This window comes from Salvelinus namaycush, unplaced genomic scaffold (genome assembly GCF_016432855.1).
Source record: "Salvelinus namaycush isolate Seneca unplaced genomic scaffold, SaNama_1.0 Scaffold822, whole genome shotgun sequence".
In the NCBI taxonomy this organism is placed as follows: Eukaryota; Metazoa; Chordata; class Actinopteri; order Salmoniformes; family Salmonidae; genus Salvelinus; species Salvelinus namaycush.
This window is the reverse complement of record NW_024061556.1, coordinates 57,207-83,437: the sequence shown is the minus strand read 5'-3', so window position 1 is coordinate 83,437 and position 26,231 is coordinate 57,207. Positions and strand designations below refer to the sequence as shown.

Here is a 26,231-nt window from a genome sequence, read left to right as displayed (position 1 = left end):
GTGTTAAACAAATCAAAATATATTTTAGATTTTAGATTCTTCAAAGTAGCCACCCTTTGCCTTGATGACAGCTTTTCTTCTGATTATCTTGATCTCTGGCTCCCTCTTGAGGCATTTGTGTGTCTTAATTATTTTATTGAACAGTGCGCTTAAAGCATCAGACAAGCTCAGTCCATAGACCTATAGTTGATGTGATTAAAACACATAGGGTGTGTCTATGTGGAAAAATCTGGTACATTTACAGAAGGATTCATTGATGTCCAGTATCCCTGTCAAATACATGGAGTACATGTCAATTAAAAGGAATGCGTTTTGTGTGTGTGTGTGTGTGTGTGTGGTGTGTGTGGTTATAATGTGTGTCTGTGTCTTTGTATATACTGTGTGTGTGTCTGTCTGTATGGGTCTATCTGTGTATGTGAGTTGGTCTCTGATTACTGTGATTAGTTCAATGTAACGTCAAATACTATACATAATAATCAGTCTGTTTTGGGTTTGCAGAATCATTGTATATCATTGGTTACCCATCCTGTCATGTTACCACACAGATGTGACTGTCTATCTCAGCGGTTCCCATCCTATCATGTTACCACACAGATGTGACTGTCTATCTCAGCGGTTCCCATCCTATCATGTTACCACACAGATGTGACTGTCTATCTCAGCGGTTCCCATCCTGTCATGTTACCACACAGATGTGACTGTCTATCTCAGCGGTTCCCATCCTGTCATGTTACCACACAGATGTGACTGTCTATCTCAGTGGTTCCCATCCTATCATTTTACCACACAGATGTGACTGTCTATCTCAGTGGTTCCCATCCTATCATGTTACCACACAGATGTGACTGTCTATCTCAGCGGTTCCCATCCTATCATGTTACCACACAGATGTGACTGTCTATCTCAGCGGTTCCCAACCTTTCCCATTCTGGAGACCATCAAATCATTGTCAAAAGCTCTTGACGACCACCATTCACAGAGTCGCTGATTTTTTTCACATCAAATATATTGATGGTCAAATCCTATCAATACATGTGAATGTAACAAGGCCTGTAAAGGTCTATTATTATTAGAAACTATTTGCATTGTGAAAAGGAATGTAAAATTAACATTAATAACATTAATACTCCCAACTGTATTTTTGAATAATAAAATACTACAATCTAAAGATAATTGCAGACTAGCTGCACCACCCCCAGCGACCACAGGTTGGGAACCACTGGTCTAGAGTCCTTCAGCCAGACCGGGTTGTTGTGTCACACTGCCCTCTTCTGGTATCACTGCAAAACATCACCTAAATAAATAAAATCATTTAATTAATTAATTTAATTGCACATTTAATAGATATAACCTTAATTTATAGGCTGAATACTGGTATTAAGTGTATGAAGACTTAACATCACATAAATATCAACAAATAAACCTATACGTGTTGAATCCGCCCACTGTGTTGAAACAGGAAGTCCAGTTATAAGGAAGCAGAGGAAAGGGTCTCTTATTATAGCTCAATGGTGCCGTTACTTCGCTTCACCTCCGTTCTGCCAGTAAGAAGACCTAGCAAGAATAAGGCCCGTGACCTCGGAGATATTCCTTCAAAATAAGTCCAGAAATCATGATTGTGATTTAAAAAAAAACTGAAATTTGTAACATTTTATGAGGAAATATTAGCAGACTTAGAATGTTGTTTAACAGTATGAAAAAAAGCAATAAAGTCAATCGTATTTATATCACAAATAATATTATAGCGTTGACATTTGTTAACAGCATTAAAAGTCATGGCCCATGGCAGCTCCTTCCAATCAGCCTCCGGGCGCTGCGGCGTGTGATGGAGGGTGGCTGCTGCAGACCAGAAGCTCCACCCCGAGAAGTGCCACTTCATGAGGAGAGAGGTGTCCTTCTTGGGCCACCAAGTGGGGGAGGAGGGTATCAGCACAATGGAGGACAAGGTGGGGGCTGTCCGAGACTGGCCCACCCCCACCGATCAGCATCAGCTGAAAAGCTTTCTGGGCCTGGCCTCGTACTACAGGAGGTTTGTAGGGGCTTCTTCCCTGAACCACCTGCTGCCGAAGGACAAGGCCTTCACTTGGACAGTGGAGTGTGAGGAGGACTTCACTTGGACAGTGGAGTGTGAGGAGGCCTTCACTTGGACAGTGGAGTGTGAGGAGGCCTTCACTTGGACAGTGGAGTGTGAGGAGGCCTTCACTTGGACAGTGGAGTGTGAGGAGGCCTTCACTTGGACAGTGGAGTGCGAGGTGGCCTTCAACACCCTCAAACGTGCACTGATTGAGGCCCCCATGCTCGACCCCCCCCCCCCTGACCTCACCTTGCCCTTAATCCTGGACACAGATGCGAGCAACGTGGGCATGGGTGGGGTGCTGGCCCAGATGGGGCCAGAGGGGGAGAGAGTGGTGGCCCAGATGGGGCCAGAGGGGGAGAGAGTGGTGGCCCAGATGGGGAGAGAGTGGTGGCCCAGATGGGGTCAGAGGGGGAGAGAGTGGTGGCCCAGATGGGACCAGAGGGGGTGAGAGTGGTGGCGTACTTCAGAAAAACATTCAACAAACATGAGCGCAGCTACTGTGTCACCCGGCTCCTCCTCGTTGTTGTTGTAGCTTCCATCAAACACTTGAAGTACTACCTGGGTGGCCTGCCCTTTACTGTAAGGACTGACCACTCTGCTCTCCAGTGGCTCATGTCTTTCAGAGAGCCAGAGGGGCAGGTGGCTCGCTGGTTGGAGGAGCTTCAGCCGTACGACTTCACAGTGGTGCACAGGGCAGGGGCACGCCACTCCAACGCCATGTCCCGTCGGACCTGTACTGTAGACGGCTGCCGCCACTGTGAGCGGAGAGAGGGCCGTGAGAGAGCTGTGTGCGGAGGAGGTGGTCTGGGCCACAGTGTGTCGGGCGATCGGGCTGTTGTCGGTGTGTGCAGAGGGTCCCTGGTTCGATCCCAGGTAGGGGCGAGGAGAGGGACGGAGGCTATACTGTTACATAATGATGGAGCAATAGAATGGTTTATTTTCCATGTCAGTATGTAAGGCTCTACGCTATGACGATGTCCTCCTGTCCTTTGATTTGTGTTGTGTGGAGCGGAGGCCTACTATGTTTAGAAAAACATTTAAGAGGACCACAATAGAAATAGGTTTTCAAACCTATTTTTGTGTCATTCTCGATGATTGTAAATGCTTTATCAACGTGTGGTTGCATTGACAGGCATAATCACCAGTGCTACAATAACAGATCTGAAACATTGGGGTTTTCAGAAGACAAAATGTAGCTTTCAGGCTTTACAAAGCTTTAAAATAAATCCTACATTCTAAAACCGCTCATCTGATGACGAAGAGAAGGGAAATGCTGACAACTGTCCTTTTAGACACGAAAGTAAATACAACTCAGAGAACACACTCGGACCACCACACAGTGACAGCTAAATAACACATTACTTTTAACATCAAAGTCAGGGGAGAGCGCGAACGCAGTCCCCCACTACCATAAATTTTGCAATCGAGATTTCCACATTTGAGAAATTCGCAGGGGTCAGCACAGCCGGAGTGCAATGGCTGAGCCTCGCCCTGGGTGAACCGCCTTCTTGATCACGGTGTCTCCCTTGCCAGGTAAGTATGAGTTGTACACGTTGGTAGAGGGCGACTGATTCCAGGGCAAAGGTGTTTGACTCACGGTTACCACTTCTACTACTGATAATATCACATCATATTGACCAGGGTTTAATGACATTTACGACTACAGTTGCGGACAAAGCGGTGGAAAAGCGATGCACTTTGTTTTACTATATTATATCACGGTCCGACTGTTTTCCCATCATGCAACACGGTAGAAATTCTATACATTGCATTGTTTGTATAAATGTCCGTCTGATTACACACAAGTAAGTGATGTACCAAAATGCTGAAATCACGTTCGTGCGCACACAGCCAACCGAATGACACCAACTATTTCTGGTGTTTTGTAGCGTTCCAGACATTGTAGGAATAGTTTCATCACGCTTATTTTCTGCTCTCAGTAACATGTGATTCCACCATCGACCAAAGGGTGGCGGACGAACCCCAGACATGGAGGAGAAAGTCGCCTACTACTTCATCAACAACAAGACACATTAGTTACTAGGGGTGTGTTGACATGGACATACTCGTATTTGTAATTTATCATAGTAGCAGGCAGCAGAACTCTAAATGATGATCCTATGATCAGACCAGGACCATGCCAGGAAAAGAGAGAGGATGAAATGATGAAGCCAACGGAGGAAGAACTATAGCTTCACTCTATCCAATCAGAGCAGCAGGATCAACCTACAGCCCACCCTTCTCTTTACAGACACGGAAACTAGCCAGGTGATTTAGATCACGCACATGACTGAGAGATTCTTGCTGGCACCCGAAGAAAAAAAAAGTTTATTCCGATCACAGATTATTACAAAAAAGACTTGGATCATAATCGTATCCAGCAAATTGCCCATATCAGTTACGATCCTCGTTTTGTCTGACTACTCCACACACCTCTAGTAGCTACAGTAACAGAGACGTTAATAATGAACACATTGTTCTATCTGTGGTAATAGGACGGGGGAGAAACGTTTTTCTTAACAGTAAGTGTTACGTATTGATGCATACGACATGCACCTACTGAAATCACAGTCAAAAATAGCTTGACTGAGTGGTTGTTTTGGCCTCCATAGCTGAGTTTTTATTTAATTATCTTTATTTAACCTTTATTTAACTAGGCAAGTCCGATTTATTTAACTAGGCTACAAATTCTTATTTACAAATGACAGCCTACACCGGCCAAACCTGGACAACGCTGGGCCAAGTGAATAGGCTACTACAACTCATAGTTTGTCGTACTTTTCAGACAGGTGATCTATTAGAAATGATAAACTGGGTGGTTTGAGCCCTGAATGCAGATTGACAAAAACAAATGTTTTTACTGTTCTAATTTAGTTGGTAACCAGTTTCTAATAGCAATAATGCACCTCTGGGGTTTGTGGTATATGGCCAATGTTAGATTGACCCCTATCCACAAGAAGGGCAGCAAAACAGACCTGTATCTATGTTGAGTGTTCAGTCTAAGGTGCTGGAAAAAGTCATTTATGAACAGATGGATGAATATACTGGCAAGAATACTCTTATCAGAACTACAGTCTGGTTTTAGAAAGACCCACTCCACTGACATCTCTGTTTTGACTGACTTCATCAGGAAATAAATGGACCAGGGAAATGTCTGTGGCATGGTAATGAATGAACAGGGAAATGTCTGTGGCATGGTAATGGATGAACAGGGAAATGTCTGTGGCATGGTAATAGTTGACCAGGGAAATGTCTGTGGCATGGTAATGGTTGACCAGGGAAATGTCTGTGGCATGGTAATGGTTGACCAGGGAAATGTCTGTGGAATGGTAATGGTTGACCAGGGAAATGTCTGTGGAATGGATCTGCATCTTGGAACAACAGAATCCATCTTATTTGGATCCAGAGTAAATGTTGCAGGCTCCCCTGGATAACTCAGTGGTTACACCAAAACCCTCTGGCAGCTGTCTTGGGTGTGAACTGGATAGGTACCTGACTGCTGAGAATATGAGTAAATACATCTATATCACTGAGGCTCATTAACTTTGTATAGTCAATACAACTCTCATTTCTCGACTGTGAAGTGGCTGATGACGCCATCGCCCCACCATAAGGATCACTTAGGTAGAAAGATTTATTTGACAATTCAAAACACAATACAACCACACTTACAATGACACGAAAATAAGTTTGAAAGCGAAATGAGTGTTGGATACAATATACAAAGTTGATGAGCCTCGGTGATATAGACCGGTTCCATTTCAGACGATATGAAATCAAAGCAGACCAAGTTAACGTTCCAAATCTGTATTCTGGACATTTCAACTTCAGGGACACGTTCAAAGCTAATGTGATTATCCAAGTCATTCAATCAATTTCCTCCCTCCTAATTTTGATCAATATGTTACAATGAGCAGTAATCTATTGTTGTCAATAAATATTGCAAGTCAGTTAAGAAGAAATTATTATTTACAATGACGGCCAACCCGGACGACGCTGGGCCAATTGTGCGCCGCCCTATGGGACAACACGGCCGGATGTGATGCAGTCTGTTTATTGTGGTTTTAAATGACAAACTGTCCTATAAATGACTTAATTATCTTGCAAATACACCCTCAATCCAGATGACGTCTGAGGGCGCAAAATGATCCATTCACAAGTAGGCGTTTTCCTTGACATAATCAGGACATGACAGGCATAATCACCAGTGGTACAATAACAGATCACACACATTGGGGTTTTCAAAAGACAAAATGTATCTCTGAGGCCTTAGTTGGCTTTTAAATAGAGCCTACATTCTATATAGCCATTCATCTGATACGAAAATGGAAATGTTGACAAATCTCCTTCTCAATAGGAAAGTCATTAGAACTCGAGTTAAAAACTCGCAACAGTGTCAATCTGTTGATACTTTATTTATAACATGAAGATCAGGGGAGAGCGCGAACGCAGTCCCCCACTACCATAAATTATGCAATCGAGATTTCCACATTTGAGAAATTCGCAGGGGTCAGCACAGCCGGAGTGCAATGGCTGAGCCTCGCCCTGGGTGAACCGCCTTCTTGATCACGGTGTCTCCCTTGCCAGGTAAGTATGAGTTGTACACGTTGGTAGAGAAGCACTCATTCCAGGGCAAAGATGTTTGACTCACGGTTACCACTTCTACTACTGATAATATCACATCATATCGACCAAGATTTATTGACATTTACGACTACAGTTGCGGACAAAGCGGTGGAAAAGCGATACACTTTGTTTTACCATATTATATCACTGTCCGACTATTAACCCATCATGCAACACGGTAGAAATTCTATACACATTGATTTTGCTGTCTAAATGTCCGTCTGATTACACACAAGTAGACGATGTACCAAAATGCTGAAATCACGTTCGTGCACACACAGCCAGCCGAAAGACACCAACTATTTCTGGTGTTTTGTAGCGTTCCAGACATTGTAGGAATAGTTTCATCCCGCTTGTTTTCTGCTCTCCGTAACATGTGATTCCACCATCGACCACAGGGTGGCGGACGAACCCAGACATGGAGGAGAAACAGTCGCCTACTACTTCATCAACAACAAGACACACTAGTAGCTACTGGGGGTGTGCTGACATGGACATACTCGTATTCGTAATTTATCATAGTAGCAGGCAGCAGAAATCTAAATGATAATCCTATGATCAGACCAGAAACATGCCAGGAAAAGAGAGAGGATGAAATGATGAAGCCAGCGGAGGAAGAACTACGGCTTCACTCTATCCAATCAGACCAGCAGGATCAACCTACAGCCCGCCCTTCTCTTTACAAATCAAATCAAGTTTATTTTATATAGCCCTTCGTACATCAGCTAATATCTAGAAGTGCTGTACAGAAACCCAGCCTGGTTGACAGGGAAATGTCTGTGGCATGGTAATGGTTGACTAGGGAAATGTCTGTGGCATGGTAATGGTTGACGAGGGAAATGTCTGTGGCATGGTTGACCAGGGAATTTTCTGTGGCATGGTAACGGTTGACCAGGGAATTTTCTGTGGCATGGTAACGGTTGACCAGGGAAATGTCTGTGGCATAGTAATGGTTGACCAGAGAAATGTCTGTGGAATAATTGACCAGGGAAATGTCTGTGGCATGTTAATGGTTGAACGGGGAAATATCTGTGGCATGGTAATGGCTGACCAGGGAAATGTCTGTGGAATGGTTAACAAGGGAAATATCTGTGGCATGGTAATGGTTGACCAGGGAAATGTCTGCGGCATAGTAATGGATGACCAGGGAAATGTCTGTGGAATGGTAATGGTTGACCAGGGAAATGTCTGTGGCATGGTTGACCAGGGAAATGTATGTGGTATGGTAATGGTTGACCAGGGAAATGTCTGTTGGCATGGTAATGGTTGACCAGGGAAATGTCTGCTGGCCTGGTAATGGTTGACCAGGGCAAAGTCTGTGGTATTGTAATGGTTGACCAGGGAAATGTCTGTGGCATTGTAATGTTTGACCAGGGCAATGTCTGTGGCATGGTAATGGTTGACCAGGGAAATGTCTGTGGCATTGTAATGTTTGACCAGGGAAATGTCTGTGGCATGGTAATGTTTGACCAGGGCAATGTCTGTGGCATGGTAATGGTTGACCAGGGAAATGTCTGTGGCATTGTAATGTTTGACCAGGGTAATGTCTGTGCTATTGTAATGGTTGACCAGGGAAATGTCTGTGGCATTGTAATGTTTGACCAGGGTAATGTCTGTGGTATTGTAATGGTTGACCAGGGAAATGTCTGTGGTTTGTAATGGTTGACCAGGGAAATGTCTGTGGCATTGTAATGTTTGACCAGGGTAATGTCTGTGGTATGGTAATGATCGACAAGGGAAATGCCTGTGGAAAGGTAATGGTTGACCAGGGCAATGTCTGTGGCATGGTTGACCAGGGAAATGTCTGTGGTATTGTAATGTTTGACCAGGGAAATGTCTGTGGAATGGTAATGGTTGACCAGGGAAATATCTGTTGTCATGGTAATGGTTGACCAGGGAAATATCTGTTGTCATGGTAATGTTGACCAGGGAAATATTTGTTGTCATGGATCTGCATCTTGGAACAACAGAATCCATCTTATTTGGATCCAGAGTAAATGTTGCAGGCTCCCCTGGATAACTCAGTGGTTACACCAAACCCCTCTGGCAGCTGTCTTGGGTGTGAACTGGATAGGTAACTGACTGCTGAGAATATGAATTAATCCATTATATCATCGAGGCTCATTAACTTTGTATAGTCAATACAACTCTCATTTCTCGACTGTGAAGTGGCTGATGACGCCATCGCCCCACCTTAAGGATCACTTAGGTAGAACGATTTATTTGACAATTTAAAACACAATACAACCACACTTATTACAATGACACAAAAATAAGTTTGAAAACGAAATGAGAGTTGGATACAATATACAAAGTTGATGAGCCTCGGTGATATAGACCGGTTCCATTTCAGACGATATGAAATCAAAGCAGACCAAGCTAACGTTCTAAATCTGTATTCTGGACATTTCAACTTCAGGGACACGTTCAAAGCTAATGTGATTATCCAAGTCATTCAATCAATTTCCTCCCTCTTAATTTTGATCATTATGTTACAATGAGCAGTAATCTATTGTTGTCAATAAATATTGCAAATCAGTTAAGAACAAATTCTTATTTACAATGACTGCCTACCCCGGCCAACCCTGACGACGCTGGGCCAATTGTGCGCAGCCCTATGGGATTACCAATCACGGCCGGATGTGATGCAGCCTGTTTATTGTGGCCTTAAATGACAAACTGTCCTATAAATGAGTTAATTATCTAGCAACTGAAAGACCTCAATCCAGATTACGTTTGAGGGCTCAAAATGATCCATTCACAAGTAGGCCTTTTCCTTGACATAATCAGGACATGACAGGCATAATCACCAGTGGTACAATAACAGATCACACACACTGTGGTTATATATCAGAGAACAAAATCTATCTCTGAGGCCTTAGTTGGCTTTTAAATAGATCCTATATTGTAAAACCATTCATCTGATAAGTAAGAAAATGGAAATATTATTAAATCTCCTTAATACGAAACTCATCAGAACTCAGATGAGATAACAATTTAAAACACATCATAAATTATTTTTAACATGAAGATCAGGGGAGAGCGCGAACGCAGTCCCCCACTACCATAAATTTTGCAATCGAGATTTCCACATTTGAGAAATTCGCAGGGGTCAGCACAGCCGGAGTGCAATGGCTGAGCCTCGCCCTGGGTGAACCGCCTTCTTGATCACGGTGTCTCCCTTGCCAGGTAAGTATGAGTTGTACACGTTGGTAGAGGTGTACCGATTCCAGGACAAAGGTGTTTGACTCGCGGTTACCACTTCTACTACTGATAATATCACATCATATTGACCAGGGTTTAATGACATTTACGACTACAGTTGAGGACAAAGCGGAGGAAAAGCGATGCACTTTGTTTTACTATATTATATCACTGTCTGACTATTTTCCCATCATGCAATACGGTAGAAATTCTATATATGTTGAACTTTTTGTCTAAATGTCCGTCTGATTACACACAAGTAGACGATGTACCAAAATGCTGAAATCCCGTTCGTGCACACACAGCCAACCGAATGACACCAACTATTTCTGGTGTTTTGTAGCGTTCCAGACATTGTAGGAATAGTTTCATCACGCTTATTTTCTGCTCTCAGTAACATGTGATTCCACCATCGACCACAGGGTGGCGGACGAACCCCAGACATGGAGGAGAAAGTCGCCTACTACTTCATCAACAACAAGACACACTAGTAGCTACTGGGGGTGTGCTGACATGGACATACTCATATTTGTAATTGTATTTGTAAATTGACAGTTGAAAGTCGTTTTAATATGCCTAAATAGATGTCGGCAAAATAACTTCCTGCAAATTCTCACTGCAAAAAAACCCTGTTGGTTATGAGCAGCGTGCTGAGGTGTGTGTGGCATGGTAATTTATTAAATATTTTTTTATTTCACCTTTCTTTAAGCAGGTAGGCCAGTTGAGAACAAGTTCTCATTTACAATTGCGACCTGGCCAAGATAAAGCAAAGCAGTTCGACACATACAACAACACAGAGTTACACATGGAGTAAAACAAACATACAGTCAATAATACAGTAGAAAAATAAGTCTATATACAATGTGAGCAAATGAGATGAGATAAGGGAGGTAAAGGCAAAAAAAAGGCCATGGTGGTGAAGTAAATACAATATAGCAAGTAAAACACTGGAATGGTAGATTTGCAGTGGAAGAATGTGCAAAGTAGAAATATAAATAATGGGGGGCAAAGGAACAAAATAAATAAATACAGCAAGGGAAGAGGTAGTTGTTTGGGCTAAATTATAGATGGGCTATGTACAGGTGTAGTGATCTGTGAGCTGCTCTGACAGCGGGTGCTTAAAGCTAGTGAGGGAGATAAGTGTTTCCAGTTTCAGAGATGTTTGTAATTCGTTCCAGTCATTGGCAGCAGAGAACTGGAAGGAAAGGCGGCCAAAGGAGGAATTGGCTTTGGGGATGACCAGAGAGATATACCTGCTGGAGCGCGTGCTACAGGTGTGTGCTGCTATGGTGACCAGCGAGCTGAGATAAGGGGGGACTTTACCTAGCAGGGTCTTGTAGATGACCTGGAGCCAGTGGGTTTGGCGACTAATATGAAGCGAGGGCCAGCCAACGAGAGCATACAGGTCGCATTGGTGGGTAGTATATGGGGCTTTGGTGACAAAACGGATGGCACTGTGATAGACTGCATCCAATTTATTGAGTAGGGTATTGGAGGCTATTTTGTAAACGACATCGCCGAAGTCGAGGATTGGTAGGATGGTCAGTTTTACAAGGGTATGTTTGGCAGCATGAGTGAAGGATGCTTTGTTGCGAAATAGGAAGCCAATTCTAGATTTAACTTTGGATTGGAGATGTTTGATGTGAGTCTGGAAGGAGAGTTTACAGTCTAACCAGATACCTAGGTATTTGTAGTTGTCCACATATTCTAAGTCAGAACCGTCCAGAGTAGAGATGCTGGACGGGCGGGCAGGTGCAGACAGCGATCGGTTGAAGAGCATGCATTTAGTTTTACTTGTATTTAACAGCAGTTGGAGGCCACGGAAGGAGAGTTGTATGGCATTGAAGTTCGTCTGGAGGGTTGTTAACACAGTGTCCAAAGAAGGGCCAGAAGTATACAGAATGGTGTCGTCTGCGTAAAGGTGGATCAGAGACTCACCAGCAGCAAGAGCGACATCATTGATGTATACAGAGAAGAGAGTCGGCCCAAGAATTGAACCCTGTGGCACCCCCATAGAGACTGCCAGAGGCCCGGACAACAGGCCCTTCGATTTGACACACTGAACTCTATCAGAGAAGTAGTTGGTGAACCAGGCGAGGCAATCATTTGAGAAACCAAGGCTATCGAGTCTGCCGATGAGGATATGGTGATTGACAGAGTCGAAAGCTCGATGGCGGTTAAGATATTGTTTAGGACCTTGAGCGTGGCTGAGGTGCACCCATGACCAGCTCTGAAACCAGATTGCATAGCGTAGAAGGTGCGGTGGGATTCGAAATGGTCGGTAATCTGTTTGTTGACTTGGCTTTCAAAGACCTTAGAAAGGCTGGGTAGGATAGATATAGGTCTGTAGCAGTTTGGGTCAAGAGTGTCCCCCCCTTTGAAGAGGGGGATGACCGCAGCTGCTTTCCAATCTTTGGGAATCTCAGACGACACGAAAGAGAGGTTGAACAGGCTAGTAATAGGGGTTGCAACAATTTCGGCAGATCATTTTAGAAAGAAAGGGTCCAGATTGTCTAGCCCGGCTGATTTATAGGGGTCCAGATTTTACAGCTCTTTCAGAACATCAGCTGACTGGATTTGGGAGAAGGAGAAATGGGGAAGGCTTGGTCGAGTTGCTGTGGGGGATGCAGTGCTGTTGACCGGGGTAGCCAGGTGGAAAGCATGGCCAGCCGTAGAAAAATGCTTATTGAAATTCTCAATTATAGTGGATTTATCGGTGGTGACAGAGTTTCCTATCCTCAGGGCAGTGGGCAGCTGGGAGGAGGTGTTCTTATTCTCCATGGACTTTACAGTGTCACAGAACTTTTTGGAGTTTGTGTTGCAGGAAGCAAATTTCTGCTTGAAAAAGCTAGCCTTGTCTTTTCTAACTGCCTGTGTATATTGGTTTCTAACTTCCCTGAAAAGTTGCATATCACGGGGGCTGTTCGATGCTAATGCAGATCGCCACAGGATGTTTTTGTGTTGGTTAAGGGCAGTCAGGTCTGGAGAGAACCACGGGCTATTCCTGGTTCTAAATTTCTTGAATGGGGCATGCTTATTTAAGATGGCGAGGAAGGAATTAAAAAAAAAATAACCAGGCATCCTCTACTGACGGGATGAGATCAATATCCTTCCAGGATACCCAGACCAGGTCAATTAGAAAGGCCAGCTCGCTGAAGTGTTTCAGGGAGCGTTTGACAGTGATGAGTGGAGGTCGTTTGACCGCTGACCCATTACGGATACAGGCAATGAGGCAGTGATCGATGAGATCCTGGTTGAAGACAGCAGAGGTGTATTTGGAGGGCAGATTGGTTAGGATGATATCTATGAGGGTGCCCGTGTTTACGGCTTTGGGGTGGTACCTGGTAGATTCATTGATAATTTGTGTGAGATTGAGGGCATCAAGCTTAGATTGTAGGGTGGCTGGGGTGTTAAGCATGTCCCAGTTTAGGTCACCTAGCAGCACGAGCTCTGAAGATAGATGGGGGGCAATCAGTTCACATATGGTGTCCAGAGCACAGCTGGGGGCAGAGGGTGGTCTATAGCACTCTTGTTTTTAGAGAGGTGTATTTTTAAAAGTAGAAGTTCAAATTGTTTGGGTACAGACCTGGGATAGTAGGACAGAACTCTGCACGCTATCTCTGCAGTAGATTGTAGTTAGGGATGGAGATTTCAGAGTTTTTGGTGGTCTTCCTAAGCCAGGATTCAAACACGGCTAGGACATCCGGGTTGAGTGTGCTAAAGCAGTGAATAAAACAAACTTAGGGAGGAGGCTTCTAATGTTAACATGCATGAAACCAAGGCTATTACGGTTACAGAAGTTATCAAAAGAGAGTGGTTGATCAGGGATTTAATGGGAAATGTCTGTGGTATTGTAATGGTTGACCAGGGATATGTCTGTTGCATGGTAATGGTTGACCTGGGAAATGTCTGTGGCATGGTAATGGCTGATCAGGGAAATGTCTGTGGAATGGATCTGCATCTTGGAACAACAGAATCCATCTTATTTGGATCCAGAGTAAATGTTGCAGGCTCCCCTGGATAACTCAGTGGTAACAACCAAAACCCACTGGCAGCTGTCTTGGGTGTGAACTGGATAGGTACCTGACTGCTGAGAATATGAATAAATCCATCTATATCACCGAGGCTCATTAACTTTGTATAGTCAATACAACTCTCATTTCTCGACTGTGAAGTGGCTGATGACGCCATCGCCCCACCTTAAGGATCACTTAGGTAGAAAGATTTATTTGACAATTCAAAACACAATACAACCAAACCACACTTACAATGACACAAAAATAAGTTTGAAAAGGAAATGAGAGTTGGATACAATATACAAAGTTGATGAGCCTCGGTGATATAGACCGGTTCCATTTCAGACGATATGAAATCAAAGCAGACCAGGTTAACGTTCTAAATCTGTACTCTGGACATTTCAACTTCAGGGACACGTTCAAAGCTAATGTGATTATCCAAGTCATTCAATCAATTTCCTCCCTCCTAATTTTGATCAATATGTTACAATGAGCAGTAATCTATTGTTGTCAATAAATATTGCAAATCAGTTAAGAAGAAATTAGTATTTACAATGACGGCCTACATTCACAAGTAGGCCTTTTCCTTGACATAATCAGGACATGACAGGCATAATCACCAGTGGTACAATAACAGATCACACACATTGTGGTTTTCAGAAGACAAAAAGTATCTCTGAGGCCTTAGTTAGCTTTTAAATAGATCCTATATTCTATATAGCCATTCATCTGATAAGAAAATGGAAATGTTGATAAATCTCCTCAATACAAAACTCACCAGAACTCAGGGTTAAAATGTCATAACATAAGAGCTTCACTCTTTTCATACATTATTTTTAACATGAAGAACTGGGGAGAGCGCGAACGCAGTCCCCCACTACCATAAATTATGCAATCGAGATTTCCACATTTGAGAAATTCGCAGGGGTCAGCACAGCCGGAGTGCAATGGCTGAGCCTCGCCCTGGGTGAACCGCCTTCTTGATCACGGTGTCTCCCTTGCCAGGTAAGTATGAGTTGTACACGTTGGTAGAGGGCGACTCATTCCAGGACAAAGGTGTTTGACTCCCGGTTACCACTTCTACTACTGAAAATATCACATCATATCGCCCAGGGTTTAATGACGTTTACGTATACAGTTGCGCACAAAGCGGTGGAAAAGCGATGCACTTTGTTTTACTATATTATATCACTCTCCGACTATTAACCCATCATGCAACACGGTAGAAATTCTATACACATTGATTTTGCTGTCTAAATGTCCGTCTGATTACACACAAGTAGACGATGTACCAAAATGCTGAAATCACGTTCGTGCACACACAGCCAACCGAATGACACCAACTATTTCTGGTGTTTTGTAGCGTTCCAGACATTGTAGGAATAGTTTCATCACGCCTCTTTTCTGCTCTCAGTAAAATATGATTCCACCATCGACCACAGGGAGGCGAACGAACCTCAGACATGGAGGAGAAACAGTAGCCTAGTACTTCAAATCAAATGTTATATGTCACATTCACGTGATTATCAGACGCTATTGCGGGTATAGCGAAATACTTGTGCTTCTAGCTCCGACAGTGCAGTAATATCTAACACATTTCACAACATTTACCCAATACAAACAAATCTCAGTAGGAATGAATTTAGACCATATACAGATGGACGAGCAATGTCAGAGCTGAACGGACGAAGATACAGTAGAACAGTCCCACCCATCAAACTGTCGTTAAAAAGACGACTATGCCCGACGGCTAATGTACATTCGGTTTTTGTTGAAAAGACATCCGTCTACGGCCCGTTTTGGTTGAAAGTGAAAGATGAAATGACATATTTTTCAGGTCGTTGTTTAAACGACTTGCAAAGAACACCATTTCAGTGTACTTGTAACCTATACACCTGGAGGCAGTAACCAAAAAATGGTCTGTATTTTTTTTTAAATGAACAATCACACTACTCATTACATTACTCCAGTATTTGCACAAAACATTCAGTCAAATAACACGATGTAAAACGGTGATAACAGACAAAATACAGTTAAGTTCAAATAAATATAATTAATTGAATAATTATCCATCAAAATGATAGATTTATTTCGCTGCGTTAGCAACGGCCCTGTGTTGTGGTGACTTGGAAACCACCACCTCCGGCTCTACAAGGAGCATGTTTGAGGTGGTCTGCCGCAGCTCTCCTAACATCATGGTCAGTGGCCTTGCTGTTCCATTTCTAGACTGCAGCTGTTAACACCAACATAAAACACAGTAATTTATAGAAAAGACTAATGGATATGGAGGATCTTACAGGTTCCCCACGGCAACTAAACCAGCATTCAGGGCTCAAACCACCGGTTTATCACTAACCAATGGGGACTATTTTGTGATGTGCAGTAATAATGATCATGTATTACATTTGTTTACAAGTGGTTAAATGTGTTTGCTTTTCCGTGTCTAGCAAAAAAGACAACAAAAATATATTTACAAGATAAGTTTGGTTAAAGTTGTCCTTCTCAGGGGTTGACAATTGATTGGGCTCAAACTTGAACGCAGTGTAGAAAAGACGAGGGCCTGTTTGAATGGCGCCAGGTGTCTCATTCACTCCTCCCTAATAGACTATTATAATCACATTAATTGGTAAACTCTGAACAACTGTAGCCTAATATATTTGTCAGTATTCAGAGATCGCAAGTAAAACAATTCAACTTGAAAAAAATGGGGGAATGTTTAGCGGACTGGTCGCTAAGGAGACAAAGGGCAGATGACGTCAGACGTATGGAAGACGTGACTTGAGCTCATAGGAAGAGGAAGGAGACAGCGCTGCGTCGATGTGACAAACAAGCGCTGTAGGCTACTATATATATATATATTGTTCCTGATTGCTTGGTACAGTGTAAACAACACAAAATAAATTATAGGTGCACCAGAGAGTTGATTTGTACTAATGGGAAAAAAATTATAAAGCCTATGAAAAAGGCAGTTAACCCACTGTTCCTCGGTAAATAAGAATTTGTTCTTAACTGACTTGCCTAGTTAAATAAAGGTTGAATAAAATTAAAAAATAATTCTAGATTGCCAAGCTCCTAAAACCATTCTTCTCAAAAAGGTATCACACAAATTACCACCATGCAAATTAATAATTGGTTTAGAAGACAAAATAATAACGTAGCCTATTAAAAACAGACAGAGCAGGTCATTTTGATTGTGCGAGTTTAGTGACCTTTAAGCAATGGGAGGGTGTAGTAAAGGCTTTTCTTATGCACAACGCAACTCAGCGTTGCCTGGATACAGACTGTAACCATGTATTGTGTGGTTACGGTACCACAAAACCCAGAGGACTTTGTTTTTATGGCTATGACACTCACAGCCATGATAAAAAATGTCATCATAACACATTGGCTCTCGTGTATTATTGCTCAAATATACCATGGCTGTTAGCCAATCAACTTTCAGGGCTCAAAACACCTAGTTATTAATACAAAATATACTACAGAATAATGCCATGTTTGTAGGTACCGTTGACAACAGAGTACACAGTGATGGCCGTTGAAGTCGAACAAGGACATCAGGCCATTGGTAAAGAGCCTCAAAGTCAAGCACACATAGGAAGTACTTTGTGAATTGAACACTTTCAAACTGCTGACGAGACAAGGCTCTTGGATGTACTGTCTTTGTTGCAGACCGTTTGTATCACTAACGATAGATTTAAAATGACTTCCTTATTGGATCCATTCTAGAGATATGACATACCTGTCCATGAGCTTGTTGGCACAGTCCTTTGTGTCCTTACCACCAATTCTGCTTAACCTGCAATCTGTGTCAAGAGACTTTGTTTGAAACACCAGAAGTTCTGCAGTAACCACTGTCTCAGTATGACTACTTTAAAAACATATCTACAGGCATTGATTATAAGACGGAAATTAACTCATTGTATAGCTTTCGGTCGGTAGTGTGAAAAATGCTGACTCAATCTACAGTGTAAATGAAATGTCAAAATAAATGTCAATTTCACCATCAGATTCTGTGCATCTACACTTTGGAGCTGCTTCTCTAGTTGCTCAACGTCTTCCTCCGTCTCCATCCTCTTGACATGGAACTCAAAGTCTTCCTCTGTCTCCATCCTCTTGACATGGAACTCAAAGTCTTCCTCCGTCTCCATCCTCTTGACATGGAACTCAAAGTCTTCCTCCGTCTCCATCCTCTTGACATGGAACTCAAAGTCTTCCTCCGTCTCCATCCTCTTGACATGGAACTCAAAGAGTCTTCCTCCGTCTCCATCCTCTTGACATGGAACTCAGAGTCTTCCTCCGTCTCCATCCTCTTGACATGGAACTCAGAGTCTTCCTCCGTCTCCATCCTCTTGACATGGAACTCAAAGTCTTCCTCCGTCTCCATCCTCTTGACATGGAACTCAAAGTCTTCCTCCGTCTCCATCCTCTTGACATGGAACTCAGAGTCTTCCTCCGTCTCCATCCTCTTGACATGGAACTCAAAGAGTCATGGGGCTCTGCTCTCCCAACACGTTTCACCTCCTCCAATGTCTCCACCAATTTAGTTAAGACACACTTCTGAAATTCTGAAAGGAGAACATTTTGTTGACACTGTGGAAATATGGGGTTGTCACACGCAAGAGGATCCTGACAGACATGATTGTGATTGCAATTGTTTTGGGAGATTTTATTTGCAATAATAGATATAGTTCAACGTTTCAATAATATTCTCTATTCTAATGGATTCAGTGTTTAACTTTAACACAAGTTTCAAGTTTGTAGTAAATTTTGAGTCGTTCCACAAAATAGGTGCCTTTTGAATTAGTGCATCATTTATACATTAAATATCATAGAGAATCAAAAGACACACATTTCGTGGAACAATCCTCTTACTGTCATTATTCATGGGGAAACAGCTCTGGTCTAGCGGAGGGAATGGGAAGGTGAGAGCTGTGATGCTCTTGGCTCTGTTGGGAGGGAATGGGAGGGTGAGAGCTGTGATGCTCTTGGCTCTGTTGGGAGGGAATGGGAAGGTGAGAGCTGCGATGCTCTTGGCTCTGTTGGGAGGGAACGGGGGGGTGAGAGCTGCGATGCTCTTGGCTCTGTTGGGAGGGAATGGGAAGGTGAGAGCTGCGATTCTCTTGGCTCCTTTAGGAGGGAATGGGAAGGTGAGAGCTGTGATGCTCTTGGCTCTGTTGGGAGGGAATGGGAGGGTGAGAGCTGTGATGCTCTTGGCTCCGTTGGGAGGGAATGGGAGGGTGAGAACTGTGATGCTCTGGTCTAGTGGAGGGAATGGGAGGGTGAGAGCTGTGATGCTCTTGGCTCTGTTGGGAGGGAATGGGAGGGTGAGAGCTGTGATGCTCTTGGCTCTGTTGGGAGGGAACGGGAGGGTGAGAGCTGCGATGCTCTTGGCTCCGTTGGGAGGGAATGGGAAGGTGAGAGCTGTGATGCTCTGGTCTAGTGGAGGGAATGGGAGGGTGAGAGCTGTGATGCTCTTGGCTCTGTTGGGAGGGAATGGGAAGGTGAGAGCTGCGATGCTCTTGGCTCTGTTGGGAGGGAATGGGAGGGTGAGAGCTGCGATGCTCTTGGCTCCGTTGGGAGGGAATGGGAAGGTGAGAGCTGCGATGCTCTTGGCTCTGTTGGGAGGGAATGGGAAGGTGAGAGCTGCGATGCTCTTGGCTCTGTTGGGAGGGAATGGGAAGGTGAGAGCTGTGATGCTCTTGGCTCTGTTGGGAGGGAATGGGAAGGTGAGAGCTGTGATGCTCTTGGCTCTGTTGGGAGGGAATGGGAAGGTGAGAGCTGTGATGCTCTTGGCTCTGTTGGGAGGGAATGGGAAGGTGAGAGCTGCGATGCTCTTGGCTCTGTTGGGAGGGAATGGGAGGGTGAGAGCTGTGATGCTCTTGGCTCTGTTGGGACTGGCAAGTAGAAGCCCTGGAATGAATCTGCAGAATTCAAAGCCAACTCAGTGTCAACCCAGAGATGAACAGCTAAAAAATATATTTTTGTAAATCTACAAAACATATTTTAAGGATAGTTTTAATCTTCAGTTATCAAGTATAATTTCTGCTCATGATAAGGAAGCTAGCGCTGAGTGAACACATCCCCGTCGTGTGCATGTTGTCTGTGTGTGCTCTTTAGTTACTACAGTTGAAGTCGGAAGTTTACATACACCTTCGCCAAATACATTTAAACTCAGTTTTTCACAATTCCTGACATTTAATCCTAGTAAATATTCCCTGTCTTAGGTCAGTTAGAATCACCACTTTATTTTAAGAATGTGAAATGTCAGAATAATAGTAGAGAGAATGATTTATTTCAGCTTTTATTTGTTTCATCACATTCCCAGTGGGTCAGAAGTTTACATACACTCAATTAGTATTTGGTAGCATTACCTTTAAATTGTTTAACTTTGTCAAACGTTTTGGGTAGCCTTCCACAACCTTCCCACAATAAGTTGGGTGAATTTTGGCCAATTCCTCCTGACAGAGCTGGTGTAACTGAGTCAGGTTTGTAGGCCTCCATGCTCGCAAACGTTTTTTTCAGTTCTGCCCACAGATTTTCTATAGGATTGAGGTCAGGGCTTTGTGATGGCCATTCCAATACCTTGACTTTGTTGTCCTTAATGCCATTTTCACAGAACTTTGGAAGTATGCTTGAGGTCATTGTCCATTTGGAAGACCCATTTGCGACCAAGCTTTAACTTCCTGACTGATGTCTTGAGATGTTGTTTCAATATATCCACATAATTTTCCCTTCCTCATGACGACATCCATTTTGTGAAGTGCACCAGTCCCTCCTGCAGCAAAGCACCCCCACAACATTATGCTGCCACCCCTGTGCTTCACGGTTGGGATGGTGTTCTTCGGCTTGCAAGCATCCCCCTTTTTCCTCCAAACATAATGATGGTCATTATGGCCAAACAGTTACATTTTTGTTTCATCAGACCAGAGGACATTTCTCCAAAAAGTACGATCTTTGTCCCCATGTGCAGTTGCAAACTGTAGTCTGGCTTTTTTAATCGAGGTTTTGGAGCAGTGGCTTCTTCCTTGCTGAACGGCCTTTCAGGTTATGTCGATATAGGTCTCGTTTTACTGTGGATATAGATATTTTTGTACCTGTTTCCTCCAGCAACTTCACAAGGTCCTGTGCTGTTGTTCTGGGATTGATTTGCACTTTTCGCACCAAAGTACGTTCATCTCTAGGAGACAGAACGCATCTCCTTCCTGAGCTGTATGACAGCTGCGTGGTCCCATGGTGTTAATACTTGCGTACTATTGTTTGTACAGATGAACGTGGTACTTTCAGGCGTTTGGAAATTGCTCCCAAGGATGAACCACACTTGTGGAGGTTTACAATTTTTGGCTGATTTCTTTTGATTTTCCCATGATGTCAAGCAAAGAGGCACTGGGTTTGAAGGTAGGCCTTGAAATACATCCACAGGTACACCTCCAATTGACTCAAATGATGTCAATTAGCCTATCAGAAGCTTCTAAAGCCATGACAGAATTTTCTGGAATTTTCCAAGCGGTTTAAAGGCACAGTCAACTTAGTGTATGTAAACTTCTGACCCACTGGAATTGTGATACAGTGAATTATAAGTGGAATAATCTGCCTGTAAACAATTGTTGGAAAAATAACTTGTGTCATGCACAAAGTAGATGTCCTAACTATAGTTAAGAAATTTGTAGAGTGATTGAAAAACTAGTTTTAATGACTAAAACCTATAAACACAAGCATTACACTACACCCACAATAACATCTGCTAAATATGTGTATGTGACCAATAAAATGTGATTTGATTTAAATGGCCCCTGGGTGTGAGAATTCATCAGTGAAAAATATATTGAGAAAGGTTGGTAAACCAATACATAGTCAGGGTTGGGGTTCATTTAATTTACATTCCAGTTATTCAGGAAGTAGACTGAAATTCCAATTCTAATTCTCCTCGATGCTTTTCAATGAGGAACATTTGGAATTTGGTTTACTTTCTGACTTGACTGGAATTAAAATGGAAGTCTGTCCAGACACCACTGGACCACTGCCAAGCCAGGAATAATTATACAGGGACCTGTTGGTCTTCATGGAGATACAGCACCTTGACTTTTAACACATTTTGATATGGTACAGCCTTATTCTTAAATCGTTTTTTACCCTCATCAATCTACAAACAATAACCCATAATGACATCACAATACCCCATAATGACAAAGCAAAAATGTGTTTTTAGAAATTTTTGCAAATTTATTTAAAAAGAACTACCCGGAAATCACATTTGCATAAGTATTCAGACCCTTTACTCAGTACTTTGTTGAAGCACCTTTGGCAGTGATTACAGCCTCGAGTCTTCTTGGGTATGACGCTACAAGCTTGGGAGGTGTTGTAAATGTAGTGTAGTCAGTCTGTTAAGGTGAGGTGTTGTAAATGTAGTGTAGTCAGTCTGTTAAGGTGAGGTGCTGTAAATGTAGTGTAGTCAGTCTGTTAAGGTGATGTAAATGTAGTGTAGTCAGTCTGTTAAGGTCAGGTGTTGTAAATGTAGTCAGTCTGTTAAGGTGAGGTGTTGTAAATGTAGTGTAGTCAGTCTGTTAAGGTGAGGTGCTGTAAATGTAGTGTAGTCAGTCTGTTAAGGTGTTGTAAATGTAGTGTAGTCAGTCTGTTAAGGTGAGGTGTTGTAAATGTAGTCAGTCTGTTAAGGTGAGGTGCTGTAAATGTAGTGTAGTCAGTCTGTTAAGGTGTTGTAAATGTAGTGTAGTCAGTCAGTTAAGGTGAGGTGTTGTAAATGTAGTGTAGTCAGTCTGTTAAGGTGAGGTGTTGTAAATGTAGTCAGTCTGTTAAGGTGAGGTGCTGTAAATGTAGTGTAGTCAGTCTGTTAAGGTGTTGTAAATGTAGTGTAGTCAGTCTGTTATGGTGAGGTGCTGTAAATGTAGTGTAGTCAGTCTGTTAAGGTGAGGTGCTGTAAATGTAGTGTAGTCAGTCTGTTAAGGTGTTGTAAATGTAGTGTAGTCAGTCTGTTAAGGTGAGGTGTTGTAAATGTAGTCAGTCTGTTAAGGTGAGGTGCTGTAAATGTAGTGTAGTCAGTCTGTTAAGGTGAGGTGCTGTAAATGTAGTGTAGTCAGTCTGTTAAGGTGTTGTAAATGTAGTGTAGTCAGTCTGTTAAGGTGTTGTAAATGTAGTGTAGTCAGTCTGTTAAGGTGAGGTGTTGTAAATGTAGTGTAGTCAGTCTGTTAAGGTGAGGTGTTGTAAATGTAGTGTAGTCAGTCTGTTAAGGTGATGTAAATGTAGTCAGTCTGTCTGTTAAGGTGAGGTGTTGTAAATGTAGTCAGTCTGTTAAGGTGAGGTGTTGTAAATGTAGTGTAGTCAGTCTGTTAAGGTGAGGTGCTGTAAATGTAGTGTAGTCAGTCTGTTAAGGTGAGGTGCTGTAAATGTAGTGTAGTCAGTCTGTTAAGGTGAGGTGTGTGTGTGTGTGTGTGTGTGTGTGTGTGTGTGTGTGTGAGAGAGAGACAGATCCTATGTCAATAAGCTATAAGGTCCTATGTTACTACAGTGTATAGAGTAGGTACCCTCAAATGACACCCTATTCCCTATATAGTGCACTACTTTAGACCAGAGCCACATAGGGCACTATACAGTATATCCCTGATACCTCTCGCCCTCCTCCCCCAGCTTTCCACCTCTCCCTCTCTCCTCCCTCCACCCCCGCTTTCTCCTCCCTCCACCCCCCCCCCCCCTCCTCCCCCGCTCTCTCCTCCCTCCACCTCCCCCCTCCCTCTCTCCTCCCCTCTCCACCTCTGCCTCCCTCCACCTCCCCCCTCCCTCCCTCCTCCCCCGCTTTCTCCTCCCTCCACCTCCCCCCTCCCTCTCTCCTCCCCTCTCCACCTCTGCCTCCCTCCACCTTATGTCCCAACACAGGAAGTCCATGTTTAAGGACCAAGAGGAAGAAATGGACCTTACGGGTAGAAGACTAAAACATCTGAGGTTTGTTACGTTCTTTTATAATTTAATGTAGAAAAGTGTTGTGGAGAAGTTAGGTTTTCATAGGGAGACAGATGATTTAAGGGAAAGACACCTGAAGAATTGTAAAGTTAATAAAATACCGATTTCCCCTTTTACAAAATGATAAGTCACATCTTATTTACATTGGTGTTGATTCGTATTGATTAGCCTAATCAATATGATCCAATGTGATGTTATAGGCTACAGGGATATGAGGTAGGGTATTATTGGTAAAGGCGTCTGACAGCACATTATCGTGATTATTACCCGCATGACGAAACTGCGTTAGAAGACATGCATCGGAATTAAGTAAATCTGTCACTAAAGAAAACACTCTGTTTCGTCAAATCAGTCAAGTAAAAGTGACGTGCAACAATGGGCATAGAAACTATTTGAATGTAGGGCTAAATCAACGTTGAAAATGCTTTCTGGCGACACGGATCAGGAAGGTGGTGATCCGTTTTGCTCACTGCTGTGCGCTCGATATAACGCACCGTTGCGTAATGTTACCCTCTGGTTAATTCGCTGTCAGCACACATTTCTTCTGAATACAAGCCCCGGTGCAACGGGCGAGATAAACTGATCGCACCTCATGTGAACTCAAGCAGCGCATGGGTGTATTCACTACGGGCACTATTCCAATTTATGAAATTACGCCTTTCTTATGCACGCCTTTCCTACGCACTTGTCATCAGTTTATATTCAGACTTACCTTGTTAAATTGCATAACGGCAGCTGCAGGCGTGGTTCCCTCGCGTGCGCTGAATAAATGTAATTTAATCACTGAAAACACCCACTTGCTGGCCAACAGATTTTCTGGTGGAGTTTTCATTCAACAGCGTTTTCACACTAAATACACTGCTCAAACAAATAAAGGGAACACTTAAACAACACAATGTAACTCCAAGTCAATCACACTTCTGTGAAATCAAACTGTCCACTTAAGAAGCAACACTGATTGACAATACATTTCACATGCTGTTGTGCAAATGGAATAGACAACAGGTGGAAATTATAGACAATTAGCAAGACACCCCCAATAAAGGAGTGGTTCTGCAGGTGGTGACCACAGACCACTTCTCAGTTCCTATGCTTCCTGGCTGATGTTTTGGTCACTTTTGAATGCTGGCGGTGCTTTCACTCTAGTGGTAGCATGAGACGGAGTCTACAACCCACACAAGTAGCTCAGGTAGTGCAGCTCATCCAGGATGGCACATCAATGCGAGCTGTGGCAAGAAGGTTTGCTGTGTCTGTCAGCGTAGTGTCCAGAGCATGGAGGCGCTACCAGGAGACAGGCCAGTACATCAGGAGACGTGGAGGAGGCCGTAGGAGGGCAACAACCCAGCAGCAGGACCGCTACCTCCGCCTTTGTGCAAGGAGGAGCAGGAGGAGCACTGCCAGAGCCCTGCAAAATGACCTCCAGCAGGCCACAAATGTGCATGTGTCTGCTCAAACGGTCAGAAACAGACTCCATGAGGGTGGTATGAGGGCCTGACGTCCACAGGTGGGGGTTGTGCTTACAGCCCAACACCGTGCAGGACGTTTGGCATTTGCCAGAGAACACCAAGATTGGCAAATTCGCCACTGGCGCCCTGTGCTCTTCACAGATGAAAGCAGGTTCACACTGAACACATGTGACAGACGTGACAGAGTCTGGAGACGCCGTGGAGAACGTTCTGCTGCTTGCAACATCCTCCAGCATGACCGGTTTGGCGGTGGGTCAGTCATGGTGTGGGGTGGCATTTCTTTGGGGGCCGCACAGCCCTCCATGTGCTCGCCAGAGGTAGCCTGACTGCCATTAGGTACCGAGATGAGATCCTCAGACCCCTTGAGAGACCATATGCTGGTGCGGTTGGCCCTGGGTTCCTCCTAATGCAAGACAATGCTAGACCTCATGTGGCTGGAGTGTGTCAGCAGTTCCTGCAAGAGGAAGGCATTGATGCTATGGACTGGCCCGTTCCCCAGACCTGAATCCAATTGAGCACATCTGGGACATCATGTCTCGCTCCATCCACCAACGCCACGTTGCACCACAGACTGTCCAGGAGTTGGCGGATGCTTTAGTCCAGGTCTGGGAGGAGATCCCTCAGGAGACCATCCGCCACCTCATCAGGAGCATGCCCAGGCGTTGTAGGGAGGTCATACAGGCACGTGGAGGCCACACACACTACTGAACCTCATTTTGACTTGTTTTAAGGACATTACATCAAAGTTGGATCAGCCTGTAGTGTGGTTTTCCACTTTAATTTTGAGTGTGACTCCAAATCCAGACCTCCATGGGTTCATAAATTTGATTTCCATTGATAATTTTTGTGTGATTTTGTTGTCAGCACATTCAA

At 43.6% G+C, this 26,231-nt stretch overlaps 4 non-coding genes across 4 annotated transcripts; all 4 read right to left on the bottom strand.

Moving 5' to 3' along the window:
- Positions 1–3,454: 3,454 nt before the first annotated feature.
- On the bottom strand, positions 3,455–3,618 carry LOC120042985. The gene has a single exon (XR_005476299.1). It is a non-coding gene; the product is annotated as a U1 spliceosomal RNA (small nuclear RNA).
- A 2,890-nt stretch (positions 3,619–6,508) lies between these two features.
- Positions 6,509–6,672, bottom strand: LOC120042982. Its single transcript, XR_005476296.1, has one exon. It is a non-coding gene; the product is annotated as a U1 spliceosomal RNA (small nuclear RNA).
- A 3,064-nt stretch (positions 6,673–9,736) lies between these two features.
- On the bottom strand, positions 9,737–9,900 carry LOC120042984. The gene has a single exon (XR_005476298.1). It is a non-coding gene; the product is annotated as a U1 spliceosomal RNA (small nuclear RNA).
- A 4,872-nt stretch (positions 9,901–14,772) lies between these two features.
- On the bottom strand, positions 14,773–14,936 carry LOC120042983. Its single transcript, XR_005476297.1, has one exon. It is a non-coding gene; the product is annotated as a U1 spliceosomal RNA (small nuclear RNA).
- Positions 14,937–26,231: the final 11,295 nt, after the last annotated feature.